The 16,785-nt window shown below is 44.9% G+C and overlaps 1 protein-coding gene across 2 annotated transcripts in view; it reads right to left on the reverse strand.

The window, feature by feature from the left end:
- PKIG (cAMP-dependent protein kinase inhibitor gamma) overlaps nt 1-16,785 on the reverse strand; it is a 106,289-nt gene that overhangs the window by 39,000 nt on the left and 50,504 nt on the right. The window lies entirely within an intron of this gene.

A 16,785-nucleotide genomic window follows, 5' to 3' on the forward strand; every position in this document is an offset into this window, starting at 1 on the left:
CCACTCCCTGGGCCAGGGCTCCCGGCATAAATCCCTTTGCCTCTTAGTCACTGCTGACCGTGGGCTTACCTAGTTTGCCGTGCTGTGGTCTAATTCACTTCTTTGGTGTATAAGCCACTAGTTAGGGTGGGGAGCTGCACCCCAACTCCGTCCCTCCCCCCATCTCCTTCTTCCTTCTCTATTTTCCAAGTTGTCGAATTTCTCCCTAAAGTGTCCTAGGTGCATGCTGGACAGAGTGCATGAGTCTGTCCTTCACTGGGGGAGATGCCACGTGCCCACTCCAAAGGCTCAGAAAGAGCACTAGTTTGTTGCCTGGGGAACTGGGTTCTGGTCCTGGTCACACTCCTAACTGAATGAACGACCTCAAGCAAGTCATCTCTCTCTCTGGACCTCAGCTTCCCCATCAATGAAATGAGGGCTTTGGTGTCTTCCACTTCTAAAATTCAGTGAGAGACGAGCTTATCAACAAATGCAACATAAGGAAGTTTACTACAAGCTGGCTGACCACACGCTTGAGGGAGGGAGGAACCCTGGAGGGGTCCAAGGCCTCTGCTCAAGATGCCTGGCTCCGCTCAGCCTCCTTCAACCCCCTTTCTGGTACAGCTGAACTGTTTCTCTGGGAGAAACCCCCCAAGAATTCACTGAACAAGTCCTGGGGACATGGAAAGAGGCAGCATAAACTACTAGGTAAGATAAAGCAGCAAGAGAATTTAACTGTCCTAAGGGACTAACATGGAACAGCAGTGGTTACTAGAGATAACAATTAATCTCTTGCATTTGTGGAGTACTTGATAGGAAAGACAAAGCCTCTCTGCTTTGGTGTATAGTGGGAAGCAATGTGACATGTATAGTGATTATGAGCATCAATTTGGGAGCCAGGGATGTAGATCTGAATCCTATGTGACTGAACTCCTCTGAACTTTTTCTTTCTTTTTAAATTACAAAATGGGATACCAGGGCCTCCATTTTAGGACAGTGAGAATGAAATAACACATGTAAGGGAACTGAAAGTATCTGGCACGTGAGTGATGATAGATGGTGGCTCTTACTGTTGTACCTAATCTCCTTTGATTCTCATTTGAGGAGAATCAGGTCCCAGGGAACTGCATTATTAATCTCCTTTTCCTGAATAGGAAAACAAAACACAGAGAAGTTAAGTGACATGCCCGAGGTCACACAGATCAAGACGAAAAGGCCAGACTTGGAAACTGAGTCTTTTAACTCCTACTGAGGCCAGCACACGTGCCCACAACTGCCAGTGCTACTTCCCAAAATGGTTACTCCACCGAGCCTGGCCCTTAGTTCTAAACGGGATCATCTCCACTTCGAAAAACGGGGTAAACTTCTTAACACCAGTGGGGAAGGAGTGGGAAGGAGAGTTTTCCTGGGTTCAACCAGGCCTGAGATGGGGAAAGGTAGTCAATCTGTTAGCTAAGAGGAAACACTTCTGGCTACTAGGTGAGAGGGGTGCTTACCTGCTTTTCTACCAAAATACTGTGTGGCCTGAAACAAGTCTGGGTTTCAATCGCCCCTCCCCCCAATGGTGCAGATCTGATTTGCTTTAAAGCTATTGGGACTAGAGCTCCATGGGGAAAGAAGCTATTTATAGGTGGGAGGAAGGTTGTGGTAGTTTGTAACTTAACAAGAATTTTAACTAGTTCTCAGAAAACTCGGATGTTAATCAGAAAAGGTCCAAGCAAATAGGCTACATATTAGGAGGGAGTGTGCCATCCTGAAGGCTTTCCCACAAGTTGGTCGGAGACTGTAGTGGAATAAAAAGAACACCAGTCTGGTCACCCGCGGAGAGCAGCAGTCAACAGCCTGAAGAGACCTGCCCCTGGACCTTCTACCTGTGTAGGACCTTGGGCAAGTTAACTTCTTTGTGCCTTGGTTTCCCAATGTAAAATGAGAGTAACTACCACATTCACTCTTCAAGGTTCTTGTGTGGCTTAAGTGCCTGGCACAGACTACGAGTTCAAAAATACTTGTAAAAATCAGCTGGCACATCCTAGAGAAAAGACATTATTTTCTAATTCTGACTCATCGTCACCACCCTCTGCCCGGAGGATGACGTGACAATGAATAAGGTCAAGAATGTCGGGAAGCCAGAGAAGGGCCCCGTGTTTCTCTAGAACGTCAGGATGAGTAGGGAACAAAGCCTCAGAGCGCCGTCAGGCGTGTTCTTGTGTGCTCGCAGTGACACTCAGCGTGAAGGGCCTGGAGGTGAGGCATTGCTTGGCTGGGCCTTTATTCCAGAAGTCTGAGTGGGCGTGAGGACATGAAGCCCGTTTCCTGACAGGTCAGCCTACTGACATCACCGTCAGTGCTCTGAAGCACGTTTTGTTACTTGAACAAAAATACTAGTAAGGAGCCCATTCATAAAAACAAAGATAGCGTTTTCCTCGACAACATGTATTTTGTAACACTTGCCCTGCAGACTGAACAACTGTCCATCTGTGACAGAAGCCACGAAGAGAGAACTGTGACAACACCAGCACACTCACTTTCTCCACTACTGACCACGGCAGATGATACACTCTATGGACTGGGGCCACGCTCTGTGCTGTAAACCCCACCGGATGGCATCCTTACCCGAAGCAGCTACCGGAAGTGTTATTCATGGTCTCATCCTACAGTTGTGAAAACCGATGTGTGCAGAGGCTGACTGGCCTTCTCAGAGGGTCCCTGGAGTAAGTGACGGAGTCTGTGCTCCAAGCCAGGCTGCCTGGGGCCAGGCCTGTCCCCTTAAGTCCCTTACTCTACTGCCTTTTAAATGTTTCCCTGCAGGAAACTTGGCAGATCTTCACAGCCAGCAAGATTGGCTCCATTTGAGGATAATGGAAACTCTGGCAGCTTCAGCGTGCAGGGCTGGTCTGAAGGGCTCAGACAGCCCCTTTGCCCCAAAGCTGCCTTTAATTCCCACTCCCTCATTCCCAGTCCGGAGGGGGTCTCTCCCTCTGAATTTCCTTAGTACTTTATCTGTTTCTCTTAAGAAACGTACCTTTTCTCCTTTGAGGCATATTTATTTCTGGACGGATCTTATTCTGCTTCTAGAATTTGAGCTTCTTAAGCAAAAGCTCCGTGTCTAATTTATGAGCATTCTGTACATATTATGAGACATTTATTAAAATAAGGAAATCCAAAAGGAACAAAAACTTGTACTGAATGTTTCTCACATGCCAGATAATGTTCTAACTGCTCTATATAAATTACCTCATTTAATCTTGACAAGGATCCTATGAGGTAGGTATATTTATTTTTTCCACTTGACACAAGAGGAAATTCCAGACACAGATCACCTGAGTAACTTGTTCAGCTGGTAACTGATGGCTATCTGCTGAAAGGAGTATGTGAATGAATAAATTCTGGCCACCACTACCCACCCTCTAGTCCAAACAACTGCTGTAAAATACAGTTAACTTCTCACCCCACCAAAGTCGAGTTTCGGCTGTCATGCCATTTCAAATGCACTTATTCCTCATGCCACACAGCTGGAAGGTCCCCATTTTTTCCAGACGAAACTAATTGAGAAACATATGGACTGAGACTTAATAAATCAAAGTAGATTTTGTTTTCTTTCCAATTAGAATCATACTTGCTTATTGTAAAAAATAGGAAAATAGAAAAGAGCAGAAAAAAAGGGAGGAAGGTCATCCATCATTCTACCATCAGAAACAGCCTGTTAACCTCCTGGGGTATGGACCCAGAAAGAACCGCACCTACACTCAAAACAATGTTTGAATTCAGAAACTTAAGTCATTTGGGGGTGGGGGGGAGTCAACCCCACAAAAGACGACAAATGTTTGATACATTTTTTTGGTTTTGGAGCACATCTGGCTGCCTTGTCTACAGGGTTTGATGTTCTGAGGCTCCACCTCCTGGTCCCCCCGGCTGCTGCTGATGCTGTGTGCTGGCTGCAGAGCTGGCAGGGAAAGGGAAGCCTGGTCTCTGTGAGAATGCACCTTGAAAATGGGGAGGTTTGCAGGGTACCACACTGCCCCTCCCCTGCCTTTTTCAGCCTTCTTAATACCTGCTTCCCACGAGCAAGAGATAGGTTTCAGATTGGGGCAGTTATGGGAGAGATGGATCTCCACGCTTGAGTTAATTTTAAACAATCTTAAACTTGTTGATTTTTACAGCTGAAAAGAGCGTGTGGTCTCCTCATTTTTGAGATGGGGAATGCCAGGCCCCAGAAGGCAGGGGATTTCCTGCGGCTGCACAGCCTGGTGCTCCAACAGTAGGAAGCCCTTCTGTTGGTTTGAGGCTCTCTCTGACCCTGCACTTGAAACACACATCTGATTGGCCCCACCCTCTTGTTTTGGTTAACTCCTCCTCAGCCATCAGATCCCAGATGAAACGTCACTTCCTTCTGGAGGCCTTCCCTCTGAGCCAAGTGAGCTCCCCCAGGTGTATGGGTCCCACGGCACCCTCCATCTCGCCTCTCATAACCCTTAACATATGTTATTGTAAGTACGTTATATGTCCTGTAGGCTCCACAACGTCGACAACATGTCTCCCTCGTTCACTGATACAGAATAGGAAATTCAACAAATATTTTCTAAACACACACACATACCCCAGATAGTCCAGGCTTGGGTTAAAGCAACTGTTTTATGCTTTAAAAAAAAGTATCATGTCTTCTAAACTTCAAACTGGGATTTCCCTCTTGTTGGGTAGGATCATTAGAGAACAAAAGATTTCATTCCAAATAATTTCTAAAAGACAGAAACAGTTCATAGAAGCATGATGACAGAGAGAAGATGAAGTCTAGAGCATAGGGGCAGGAAAGCACCGCTGGAAATGTGGAAGCCCAGGGAGGCTCTGGGCCTGGGGATGGCAAACATCAAGAGGATTTGGAAGAGGGCTGAAAGTTAGGGGACCCACTGGAGGTCCTGTGCCAGTCAGCTGCCCACAACACACTCGCAGCACACAGAAGCTCTGCAGAACCCCAGGCAAACCCCAGGCCTCGCTCCTAAAAGGAGGCTTTTATTATTGATTACAAATGGCAAAAAGAAAAAACTATCATAGGGCATCTGGGGAAAACCAACAGCATGACAGAGACTGAAATAAAGAGAAAATAGACTCCATCATGGGAAAAAAGATTCAGGCAAATGAAAAGCTTTACAGAAAAATTCTTACACCTTCAGAGAGATTCTGGAGATACTGTGTCCCTGAAGCATAAAATAAGCTGACAAAACTGGGCTCTTAGAAATTAACAATATGAATACTGAAATGAACAATTCAGGAGAAGGGCTGGAAAATATGAAAAGGAAATCTTTCAAAATATAGGGAAAAAATATTCACAGGATACAAAAGTATCTTGATCTAGAACAACAATCCAGGAAGTTCAATGTCGGACTAAATAGGAATTCCATAAAAAGAACAGAATAGAAAGGAAAAGAAAGTACAACAGGAAGTTATCTAAGAAATCAAGAGGAAAATTTCCCAGAGCCGAAGGAAGACTGCATCTTCGAACTGCAAAGCTTAAAATGCACAGAGTATGAGAAAAGACCATACCCAGACATAGTGTCCTGACCTTTCAGAATTCATAAGGAAAAAATGCTACAAGTTTCTAGAGAGACAGATTATTTCAAGAGAAAAGAATCAGTCTATATAGTGTAATGGATGGCTTCTTTTGTCAACCTGATCTCCTGTGTTACCAATGTGTATTGTCTCCTTCTCCCTAAAGTGTACTTAATCTTTGCTTTCTTTGCACAATGTCTTTGGTTGCAAGTCATAAGCCTGAGGCAAATAAAATTCCAGTAATTTCCAAGAAAAAAAAATCAGACTGGTATCAGACCTCTTGCCAGCAATGCTGAGTGCCAGAAGAAAAGGAGCAATGCTTTCCAAGGGAAAAGTTCTAAAAGAAAATGATTTGGGACCTAGAATTTATACTCAAAAAGGCAATATAAAGACATTTTCAGAACTGCAAGGACTTAGAACAATTTATCATTCATGTACTGTTTTCTCAGTAAACTTCTGGAGTTTACCTAAACAAGGGTTTAAACTAAAAAGTAAGATTTAAAAAAAATTTATTTGTGTAATTAACTTATTTTTATTATTAATTTATTTTTGGCTGCATTGGATCTTCGGTGCTGCCTGTGGGCTTTCTCTAGTTGCGGTGAGCGGGGGCTACTCTTCATTGCGGTGCATGGGCTTCTCATTGCAATGGCTTCTCTTGTTGCAGAGCACGGGCTCTAGGTGCATGGGCTTCAGTAGTTGTGGTACATGGGCTTCAGGAGTTGTGGCTTGCGGGCTCTAGAGCGCAGGCTCAGTAGTTGTGGCGCACGGGCTTAGTTGCTCCGTGGCATGCGGGATCTTCCTGGACCAGAGCTCGAACCCATGCCCCCTGCATTGGCAGGCAGATTCTTAACCACTGCGCCACCAGGGAAGTCCCAAAAAGTAAGATTTTGAAAAGCAAGGATCTAATAACAGAAGTGAAAGGCACAGGGGGAGGAGGAGGAGGAGGAGGAGGAGGGGAGGAGGGGGAGGGGGAGGAGGGAGAGGGGAGGGGAGGGAGGAGGGGGAGGGGAGGGGTGGGGGAGGGGGAGGGGTGGGGAGGAGGGGAGGAAAGGGGAGGAGGGGGAGGGGAGGGGAGAGGGGGCGGGGAGGGGAGGGAGGGGAGGGGAGAGGGGGCGGGGAGGGGAGGGGAGAGGGGGCGGGGAGGGGAGGGGAGAGGGGGCGGGGAGGGGAGGGAGGGAGGGAGGGGGAGGGAGGAGGGGGGAGGGGAGGGGTGGGGAGGAAGAGGAGGGGGAGAAGAAGCAGGTAGCTTTGGGACCTGGCTAACTCGAGAGCCTAGGGGGCATCAGTCTGATTCAAGCAAGAGGGTGGAAGCTCCAGGAAAATAGGATGGGACTCTAACAAGCCTGCCAAAAACTGTACTGAAAGTCTATGGGAAAGATTCAGCACGACGGAACAAGGAAAACTAAGCATGTTAAAGCAGAAGCTATTGTTAAGTCCAGGAAAACCGTCAGAAAGGAAAAATAATTAGAACGTTACTGGCTCAGCGGTAAATAATATTTACAGTGCCGTAACACTGAAAAACAGTGAATACGAATTTAACCAAAAAACTGTGGTGCTGGGAGAAAAGGGTAAGGGAGAAAAGAGTGAGCTGGGCTGTGGTGTTTATAACAAGGCTAAGGCCTCATGTGCCATCCTAGGAGGTCAACAGGCAGTGTCTAAAACTGATGAATAAAGAAAGAGCGGTACGGTTCTGTGTGGTCCTTGTTTGGATCTCATTTGAAAAATAAATATTTTGAGTTAATTGGAGACCTTTGCTAGTAATAAGGGATTATTAATTATTTTACTGTGTAATAATGGGAGTGTAGTTATGTTTATTTAAAAAAAGGAGTTATTCTCTTAGAGATACATGCTGAAGTAATTATTGATGAAATGTGGTCTAGAATTTATCCCCAAATTATCTATGAGCAGGGCGAAAATGGCCACAAGCACAGATGAAACCAGTTTGGTCACGATTCTTGAAGCTGGGTAATGGGTGGTACATGACGATCTGTTATACTATTCTCTCTAGTACTGTATGTTTGAAATTTTCCATAATAAAAGTTTTTTTAAAGACAGAGACAGCTGCACAAGCATATTACTTAGATATATGGAGAGAGAAACACTAGAACAAAAAACTAACAGGATCAAAAGTGTATGCTCGGGCCTCCCTGGTGGCGCAGTGGTTGAGAGTCTGCCTGCTGATGCAGGGGATACGGGTTTGTGCCCCGGTCCGGGAGGATCCCACGTGCCGCAGAGCGGCTGGGCCCGTGAGCCATGGCCGCTGAGCCTGCGCATCCGGAGCCTGTGCTCCGCAACGGGAGAGGCCACAGCAGTGAGAGGCCCGCGTACCGCAAAAAAAAAAAAAAAAAGTGTATGCTCTTGGGAGCAGGACAGGAGGGAAGGGAAAAAAGGGGTAGAGGCAGGGGACAGCTGTTTTCTAGCTTCCGTTTATCATGATATTTGACCTTAAAAGGACAAAGCAAACCTATGTGAATGTGCCGTTATGACAAAAACAAGTTTAATTTTAAAAAAGTAATAGAGGTAATATTACTTAGAGAAATGGAGGTAACCAACAGAAGAGCTAAAAGCAGAAAAATTAAATGGTTGCCTCAGGTAAGGGGGTAAGCGGCAGATTGATGCCTTTCTGGACTCGTAGTTTTGTTTTTTTTTAATGATTTCATGATTACTTTGATTTTTTTAAATGTTATCTGTTTTTATCAGTTATTGCCATGAGCCTTTAGCAGGGCCTTTTGGTCATCCTGACATCTACAAAATGAAGCTGTTTCTCCAGGTGAAGAATCCTAAACCGCCCAGAGTGAATATCTCCACATGAAATGTAACAATAATTATTATTGCCATTTATATATTATCTACCATCTGCCAGAGCTTTACATATGTTATTTCTAATCTTCACAACACTCCTGCAAGGCAGGTATTGACATTTCCATTTTACAGATAAAAAGACTAAGGCTGAGAGGCATTGGCTCATCGGCTTGAGGCCACAGAGTACAGAAGGCCAGGCTTGGGAGACCCTTTCCACTTTCCCACCTCTCCTTTACAGTCTACTGGTCGGTACAATCCAGAAAGTACTGTTACATCCATTTCCTCTTCAACTCTACGAAACAGGATTATCCTCACTTGACAGATGAAGAAACTAAAGGTAGGAAAAGTTGGGTAACTTGCCCAAGAATCCAGGTTTCCTGATCCTAATCCTTTACTTGCTACCATCCCTGTCCTCTGTCCTCTCAATAGCTAAATGTCAAGATCTTCATAGCCTCCACACGGGCATCTGACATGATGAATGCAGCTGAAGCAGGAATTTTCAGAGAAAGAGACTTATTTTTTCCAAGGAAAATATAGTAGTAAACTGTGGAATGTCCTCAGTTTCTGTAATGTCAGCATTTTGCTCAAGTCCTCAACGGGGCTTTTGAAATGTCAGTGGCCTGCCTGCCTGGCATACGGCAGGGCAGCTGCTGGCACAGGGCAGCTGCTAGCATGGCTGTTCTGATCACCATGCTGCTCTTCTTGGCTCCAAAAGAAAGGAATGAGTCGTGTGTGCTTCTGCTCTAAAAAGAGAATGTCTGGGGCTTCCCTGGTGGCTCAGTGGTTGAGAGTCCGCTTGCCGATGCAGGGGACACGGTTTCGTGCCCGGTCCGGGAGGATCCCGCATGCTGCGGAGCAGCTGGGCCCGTGAGCCATGGCCGCTGAGCCTGCGCGTCCAGAGCCTGTGCTCCGCGGCGGCAGAGGCCACAACAGTGAGAGGCCCGCATACCACAAAAAAAAAAAAAGAGAGAGAGAATGTCTGTGTCTCCTAAATCGACTTCAGTCAATGGCCAGGTGGCCCCATGGCTTTTTAGAGCTGCCAGGGATCTTAGGTCTGGGCTCCTCTAGAGCAGAGGCAGGTCTGTAAAGCTGTTGGATGGGCTGGGTCAGGGTGGGAGCCAAAGGTGGGGAACTGAAGGGCCTGAGGATGTGGCCCACAGTCATCTCAAGCCCTGCGGACCGGGGTCGCTGACAGCAACCTAAGAGTAGGGTGCAAGCATGTGGTGTGAGAGGCTGCTCCCCGGGCTGCTCTGGCATCTGAACAATGGCCAAGCTTCCAAGGGGGAAGAAGCTGTTTACTTGAGTTCAAACTATTTATAGCACCAGCAATCTGCACATATTTGGATGACAAATTTCTGGGCTTCAAGTGAGCGGTGCTTTGCTCCTGGACAATTTCACCAAACACATTCCCTCCCCACGCCACCCCCAGACCCCCCTCGCTAACACATGTTGCCCTCAGGATGTTTTATTTAAGTTGCTGAGTTTAAAAAGATTATAAAAAGAAATTACATTTTAAGAACTAGTGACTTTTAATCCATTTGTCTATGAGTTTAAGCTACACAATATTATTTACTTTAAGGCTTGAATCAGGCATTAAATTCTAATACATGTGTATGCTATAAACAAATACAACTGAAATAAAAACAGTACCTGAATGAGGTCTGTAATTTAACATGTGCTATATCACTTACTGTTGCTGCACTAAGCTCAAGACCTACAAAGAGAATGCTTCTTGTAACACAGGTTACTAGCATGATAAAAGGCTTCAAAGAACAGATCCACAAACAATATGTAATCATATAGGCATTCCAAACAAACAAAAGAGGTCTTATTACCCACCGATTCTGGGGCAGAAGCAGCTGTAGGGTCCAGAGCTCAAGGCCCCCTCCCCTGACCACATGCCATAGAGGAGAGGGTTTGACTATAACAGAAAGATGTGCAGAGCCCTCTGCACAGCTTTAACTCACAGAAGGGATTATGCCCTTGCCAACAAATTCATCTGGAAAAACCAGCTTATCTCTAAAAGCTGCCTTGTTTTTATAGCAAAAGCAATGCTTGATCAGCCATCTCCTCTGAGCCAGGCATTGCCTAATTCCGAAGGGGAAAAGTGGCGGTTAATCAACATGTAAAATATATTGGCTAAAACATTGGTGGCTTCCAGTCCTATCATACAATGCAGGCAGGAAGTAGCACAGAGAGAAAGGGCAGGAAGTGAGAAGAGAGCTTCACAGGATAAGGGGTGATGCTGGACAATTAATTTAGGGAGAGGGAACAGAAGGGATTCCTCAAAGGGACTAACTTGTTTTCTTATCTTTTCCCCCTGCCTACGAAGCTCATTAGAAGACAGACAGAAAGGTCTCTAGGATAATCTTTTGATTAACGCCGCTTTTTAAGATCAGGAGAAAAGTACTGGTGAGGGTGGAGGAATGAAACATGTCTATACACAGAGGGAATGTAAATTATTTTACAATTTTTTTGCAGGCCAATTTGTCAGTATTTGGTCAATATATGACCCACAATTTAAAAAAAATTTTTTAAATTAAAGTATAGTTGATTTACAATGTTGTGTTAATTACTGCTGTACAGCAAAGTGATTCAGTTACACACACATATATATATATTAATACATTCTTTTTTAAAAATATTCTTTTCCATTATGATTTATCATAGGATAGTGAATGTAGTTCTCTGTGCCATGTAACAGGGCCTTGTTTATCCATCCTATATATAAAAGCTTACATCTGCTCACCCCAACCTCCCACTCCATCGCTCCTCCCCTGACCCCCTCCCCCTTGGCAAACCACCAGTCTGTTCTCTATGTCTATGACTCTGTGTCTGTTTCATAGATAGGTTCATTTGTATGACCCCAAATTTTAATGCATGTAATTTTGGTCCCAAGATTCTACTCCTAGGAATTTAAAGACTATCCTCCTCATTCAGACCTTATCTAAAATGTCACTTCTTGAGGACTTCCCCAACCCAACAAACCTAAGGAAACGCCCACCTGCCTATCATATCACTTTCTTCTAACTGTCTGCACAGCACTGTTCTTTTTCCTGTTCATTAATTTGTGTACTACTAGCCTTTCGTTCTTCCCTCCCCTACTCCCACATTAAAGTGCCAGGTTTGTAAGAGCAGGGACCAGTCTGTCTAATATACTCTTCTTCCTATGTGTTGGATACTAGCCAGGGACATTCCATGCATCATCTCATTCAGTCCTCACAGCCAGAGGCTTCTGTTATCAGCCTCACTTAACATAAGAACAAATTGAGGGACTTTCTCAGCGGTCCAGTGGTCCAGTGGTTAAGAATCCGCCTGCCAATGCAGGGGACGTGGGTTTGACCCCTGGTCAGGGAACTAAGATCCTACATGCCCCAGGGCAACTAAGCCAGCACGACGCAACTACTGAGCCCCTGCACTCTGGAGCCCACGCACCACAACTAGAGAGAAGCCCGCACACCACAACTAGAGAAGCCCGTGAGCCACAATGAAGAGCCAGTGTGCCACAACAAAAGATCCCGTGTGCTGCAACTAAGACCTGACACAGCCAGATATAAAAAAAAAAAAGAACTGAGGCAGAGGTTAAGTCTAATGAGTGGCCAGCAAGTCACTGTGGGAACGTGAACACTGGTGTGCCTGACTGCAAAGCTCTAAACTATCTTTCTCCAAATGAACCAAAGTTTCAATGTGCATAATTTTTGACCAAGCGATTCCAGTTTGGAAATTTATCATGTGGAGATCAACATACAAGAACACACAGTTAGATGTATCTTTATTTATTACAGATTGCTTATGGTAGCAAAAATTGGAAATAAGTTTAGGCAAGTCACCAGTTTGCTATAAGCCTCAAGTTTGCTTTTTGGTAAACGGGCCCCATCTCAGAGACACTGTGAGGATTTAATGAGACAATGCACAGTACCTGGCTCCTAATCACTGTTTTGTTGTTGTTATTACATGCATTTAAATCTCTAAAAGGATATACAATATACCAAAGTGTATATCATAATAGAGGCTGTCTCTGGACAGCAGGATTACAGATTTCATTAACTAAATGGTATACTTCCGCATTGTTCTAATTTTTATAAAATGCATATTAGTGTTATACTCTTCAAAAATAAATACATTACTATCTTCTTAAAGGATGGAGGGGCTTCCCTCGTGGTGCAATGGTTGAGAGTCCGCCTGCCGATGCAGGGGACACGGGTTCGTGCCCCGGTCCGGGAAGATCCCACATGCTGCGGAGCGGCTGGGCCCGTAAGCCATGGCCACTGAGCCTGCGCGTCCGGAGCCTGTGCTCCGCAACGGGAGAGGCCACAACAGTGAGAGGCCCGCGTACTGCAAAAAAAAAAAAAAAAAAAAAAAAGATGGAGATGGGACTTCCCTGGTGGCACAGTGGTTAGGAATCTGCCTGCCAATGCAGGAGACACGGGTTCGAGCCCTGGTCCGGGAAGATCCCACATGCTGCGGAGCAACTAAGCCCGTGTGCCACAACTACTAAGCCCATGCGCCACAACTACTAAGCCCACGCGCCTAGAGCCTGTGCTCGGCAACAAGAGAAGCCACCACAATGAGAAGCCCCCACTCGCCACAATTAGAGAAAGCCCGTGCGCGGCAATGAAGACCCAGCGCAGCCAAAAAATAAATTTATTAAAAAAAAAAAAAAGAAGATGGAGAAAATAAAGTTGGAGGAACTTAAACAGAGGAAGAAACTCAGTTTATGGGACAGAAAGGGAAACTAATTTAGTAGATTTGAAAATAAAAATGTTCCTGCTCTTTTGTTCTACGTAAGAACAAGATCTTCAATGTGCTTATAGGTCCTGTCTCATTGAAAGGGCCTACATTCACAGTGATGTGAAAGAGATCCTTAATAAGAGTACAGACCCACAGAACTGATTCAGATGGCCTCAGGAAATCTGAGGAGATGTTGAAATATACATATAAGAAGAAACAAAGTCTTGACAACCACACCTGCCTTCTAAAGAGAAAGACTCCTTTCGAATGGAAGGCCCTTTGGCTGCTGATCATCTTTTTGGGTTCAGCCATGCAAAAAAATAACAGAAGTAAAAGCTGAAGGCTGCCAAGTAGCTCTGCACAGTAACGAAAGGTGAACTGGAATTCTAAGGGAAGTCTGTGAGGAACAGAAGAAGAACGGGCCACGAAGATGGCGGAGGTCTGGATTTTCTGCCATGTGAGCCCTTTCCGGGACTCTCAAGTCATTAGCAAAGATGGTGACACTTACAAATGCTCTTTGTGGGTGTATTCTTTGCTCTTGATGGCATCCAGGAAGGGACTGAGTTTCAGTTATGAGCTGACAGGCTGCGAAACAGAAAGAGGAGGCAGAGATAACCAGGAGAACATAAGCCACACCTTCACGCCTAAGGCATCTACACAATCTTGGTGAAACTTTGGACCTCTACAGGGCATGAAACAAGGGGTCACGCTAATCTGATCTAGATCTTAAAGTGCTAACACACTCAGGTAATACAGGGTTTATTTATCAAGTGAGATCAATGTACAAATTGATATGTGTGTGTGTGTGTGTGCGCGCAGGAAAGTAAGTAGGGTAGAGTATGCCACAGAGTTGAAAAGCTTTCCACAGTTTCCTCCTTATTTTTGGTCACATACTGCTTTGAGAATGCGATGAAAGCTAAGATTCTGCTCTTCAGAAAATGCCTGTCAGGGCTTCCCTGGTGGCGCAGTGGTTAAGAATCCACCTGTCGGGCTTCCCTGGTAGCACAGTGGTTGAGAGTCTGCCTGCCGATGCAGGGGACACGGGTTCGTGCCCCGGTCCGGGAGGATCCCACGTGCCGTGGAGCGGCTGGGCCCGTGAGCCATGGCCGCTGAGCCTACGTGTCCGGAGCCTGTGCTCCGCAATGGGAGAGGCCACAACAGTGAGAGGCCCGCGTACCGAAAAAAAAAAATAAATAAATAATAATAATCCGCCTGCCAATGCAGGGGACACGGGTTCGAGCCCTGGTCCGGGAAGATCCCACGTGCCACAGAGCAGCTAAGCCCGTGCGCCACAACTACTGAGACTGTGCTCTAGAGCCCAAGTGCCACAACTACTGAAGCCCGCGTGCCTAGAGCCTGTGCTCTGCAACAAGAGAAGCCACTGCAATGAGAAGCCCACACACTGCAACAAAGAGTAGCCCCCGCTTGCCGCAACTAGAGAAAAGCCCACGTGCAGCAACGAAGACCCAACACAGCCAAAAATAAAATACATTAAAAAAAAAAAGAAAATGGCTGTCTTCAAATGAATCTGATTTCAAGGGGTTTTGGGAACCCCTGAAGGCCCTCTCTGGATCCACAACAGTTCCACAGACCAAGTTCAAGAATTCTTGCTTTAGGGAAACCACAACAATGTTGATGGACATTGCCTGTTGTTGACAATGGGGATCACAAGCCACCTTGCAGTTTGCAGGAGGCATAAGAACACTGCCAACATTCATTCATTTATAAACATTTGTTGGAGACCTAATACCCCAGGTCCTGACGGTATAAAGATAAATGCAATGTGATCCCTCTACTCACTGAATTATCATCAACTGAGGGGAGGAAACAAGAAAACAGACCACTACAATGGGGGGGGGTGAGGCAGACAGTAGGTACATTTCAGACTAACCTCGCCCCCTCAACTTCCTTTTTGGCTCCAGGATTTACTAATTACAAATGAAACAACAGGTGAGAATGACTGACATGAATACTGAGGACAAGCAGAGGAAAGAAGCACAGGGCCAGGACACTGGGGCCATTTAAATGGCCAGCAGGCTCCTCTGTGGACTTGGGATTTCCCTCTGTGTCTGTATAAAAATACCTGCCCCCCAAAATCAGAGCTCTTTTCCTTAATAAACAGTAACCATGGATTTTTTTTCAATGTTACTTTAAGAAAAAGGAATGAACAAATTCAAAGATTCTTCCGAAAAAGTCATCTATGCTAAGAGGAGCCTAGGCCCACGTTGCTGGTTTGCTTTGTTAGATCAGGAAATATTTCTTGGGCTCTGAAATAATAATAATAATGCCTGATATTTGCATTACATGGGTACTTTCACACAGACTGTCTCATTTTTTCTACAAAACATCTTGTCACAGGTTATTCCCACTTAATAGAAGAAGAAATGGAGGCAAAGAAGGGCAGAGTGACTTGCCTACGGTCATTTATAGTTTTTAAGTTCTGCAGCCAAAATCAGAATACAGACCTACCTACCTTTTCCTAAACTCAGGGAAAATGACAGTAATGACAGAAACAGGAAGGTCAGGAGAGGCAGAAGCCTTGAGGGATAGAGAGTAGAGAGAATATGTTACTGTGGCACCTTTTAAGTATGGGTGTTGAAGTCAGATGGACTTGAGGGAAAATCCTGGCTCCCTCACCTACTTCCTAGCTGTGTGACCTCAGGCAAATCACTTAACCTCTCTGAATTCTGGTATCTCATTTGTAAAACGAAGAAAATAATAGTGTCTATCTCATCTGAATATAGGAAGGTGAAAGGAAGAACAGGAGGTAGAGTGATGTGGAGGCGTGATCATTTCTTCATCTTTCACAGAAGGAAATTAAAGGATACGGAATGAGTGGATTAGGACACTGGCCATTTCAGCCAATAAGATGGACCAAATATCCTGAAACCTCCCTCCCAAACACCTCAAATCATGGGCGCCATCACCCTAGCAAATATGTCAAATGCATGGCTGAGCTTAAAAGTGAGCATGGGAATTCTTCTGAGGTCAAATAAGAAGCATAAATCCAGTGAGACAAGCAAGCACCAGAGCCTTAAAGACATCTGCAATTCAAATAATACAGTGCTACTTAACAAAGTTAGCTGTCTAAAAAGACAAATGAAGAAAAATACAGATGTATCTGTATATATCTTACTGAGAATTTTAGAGGTAACCCCGCAATTACTGAAAACCATTAGAGTAAAAAGCAAGTGGCTTTCAGGAGAAAGCCTGGGTAAGTGGGGAGGGAGGTTTTTAAACTGTTTTCTTTGTATCTCTCTGCCCTTTCTGGGTATTTATTTTTGTGTATATGTATTACTTTTATATTTTTGTTAAATTGGCAAAGGAAGGAAGGTTGGTGGAATTCTGCCATTACCAACCGTAATAAATAATGTTATAAATAACATAAACATAAATTTCAGAAGAAAAAAAATTGTATCTTATGATGACAGGAGTAGGTATTCTGCTTTAAATGTGCCTTACCAAAGATTTCTTTTTAATGATAATACCCAGTGTTGTGGAGCTATGGGAACACAACACTGGGTATTATTTATTTTTAGACTGAGCTGGTCTAAAAAATAAAGTTTACTAATTAAAAAAAAATGTACATGCCCTTTGACCTGGTGGTCCTTTCGTTTCTAAGAATTTATCTTCGAGGACCTCCCTGGTGGCGCAGTGGTTAAGAATTCGCCTGCCAATGCAGGGGACACGGGTTCAAGCCCTGGTCCGGGAAGATCCCACATGCCGTGG

The sequence above is a fragment of the Mesoplodon bidens genome (assembly GCF_964165515.1).
Source record: "Mesoplodon bidens genome assembly, chromosome: 15".
In the NCBI taxonomy this organism is placed as follows: domain Eukaryota; kingdom Metazoa; phylum Chordata; class Mammalia; order Artiodactyla; family Ziphiidae; genus Mesoplodon; species Mesoplodon bidens.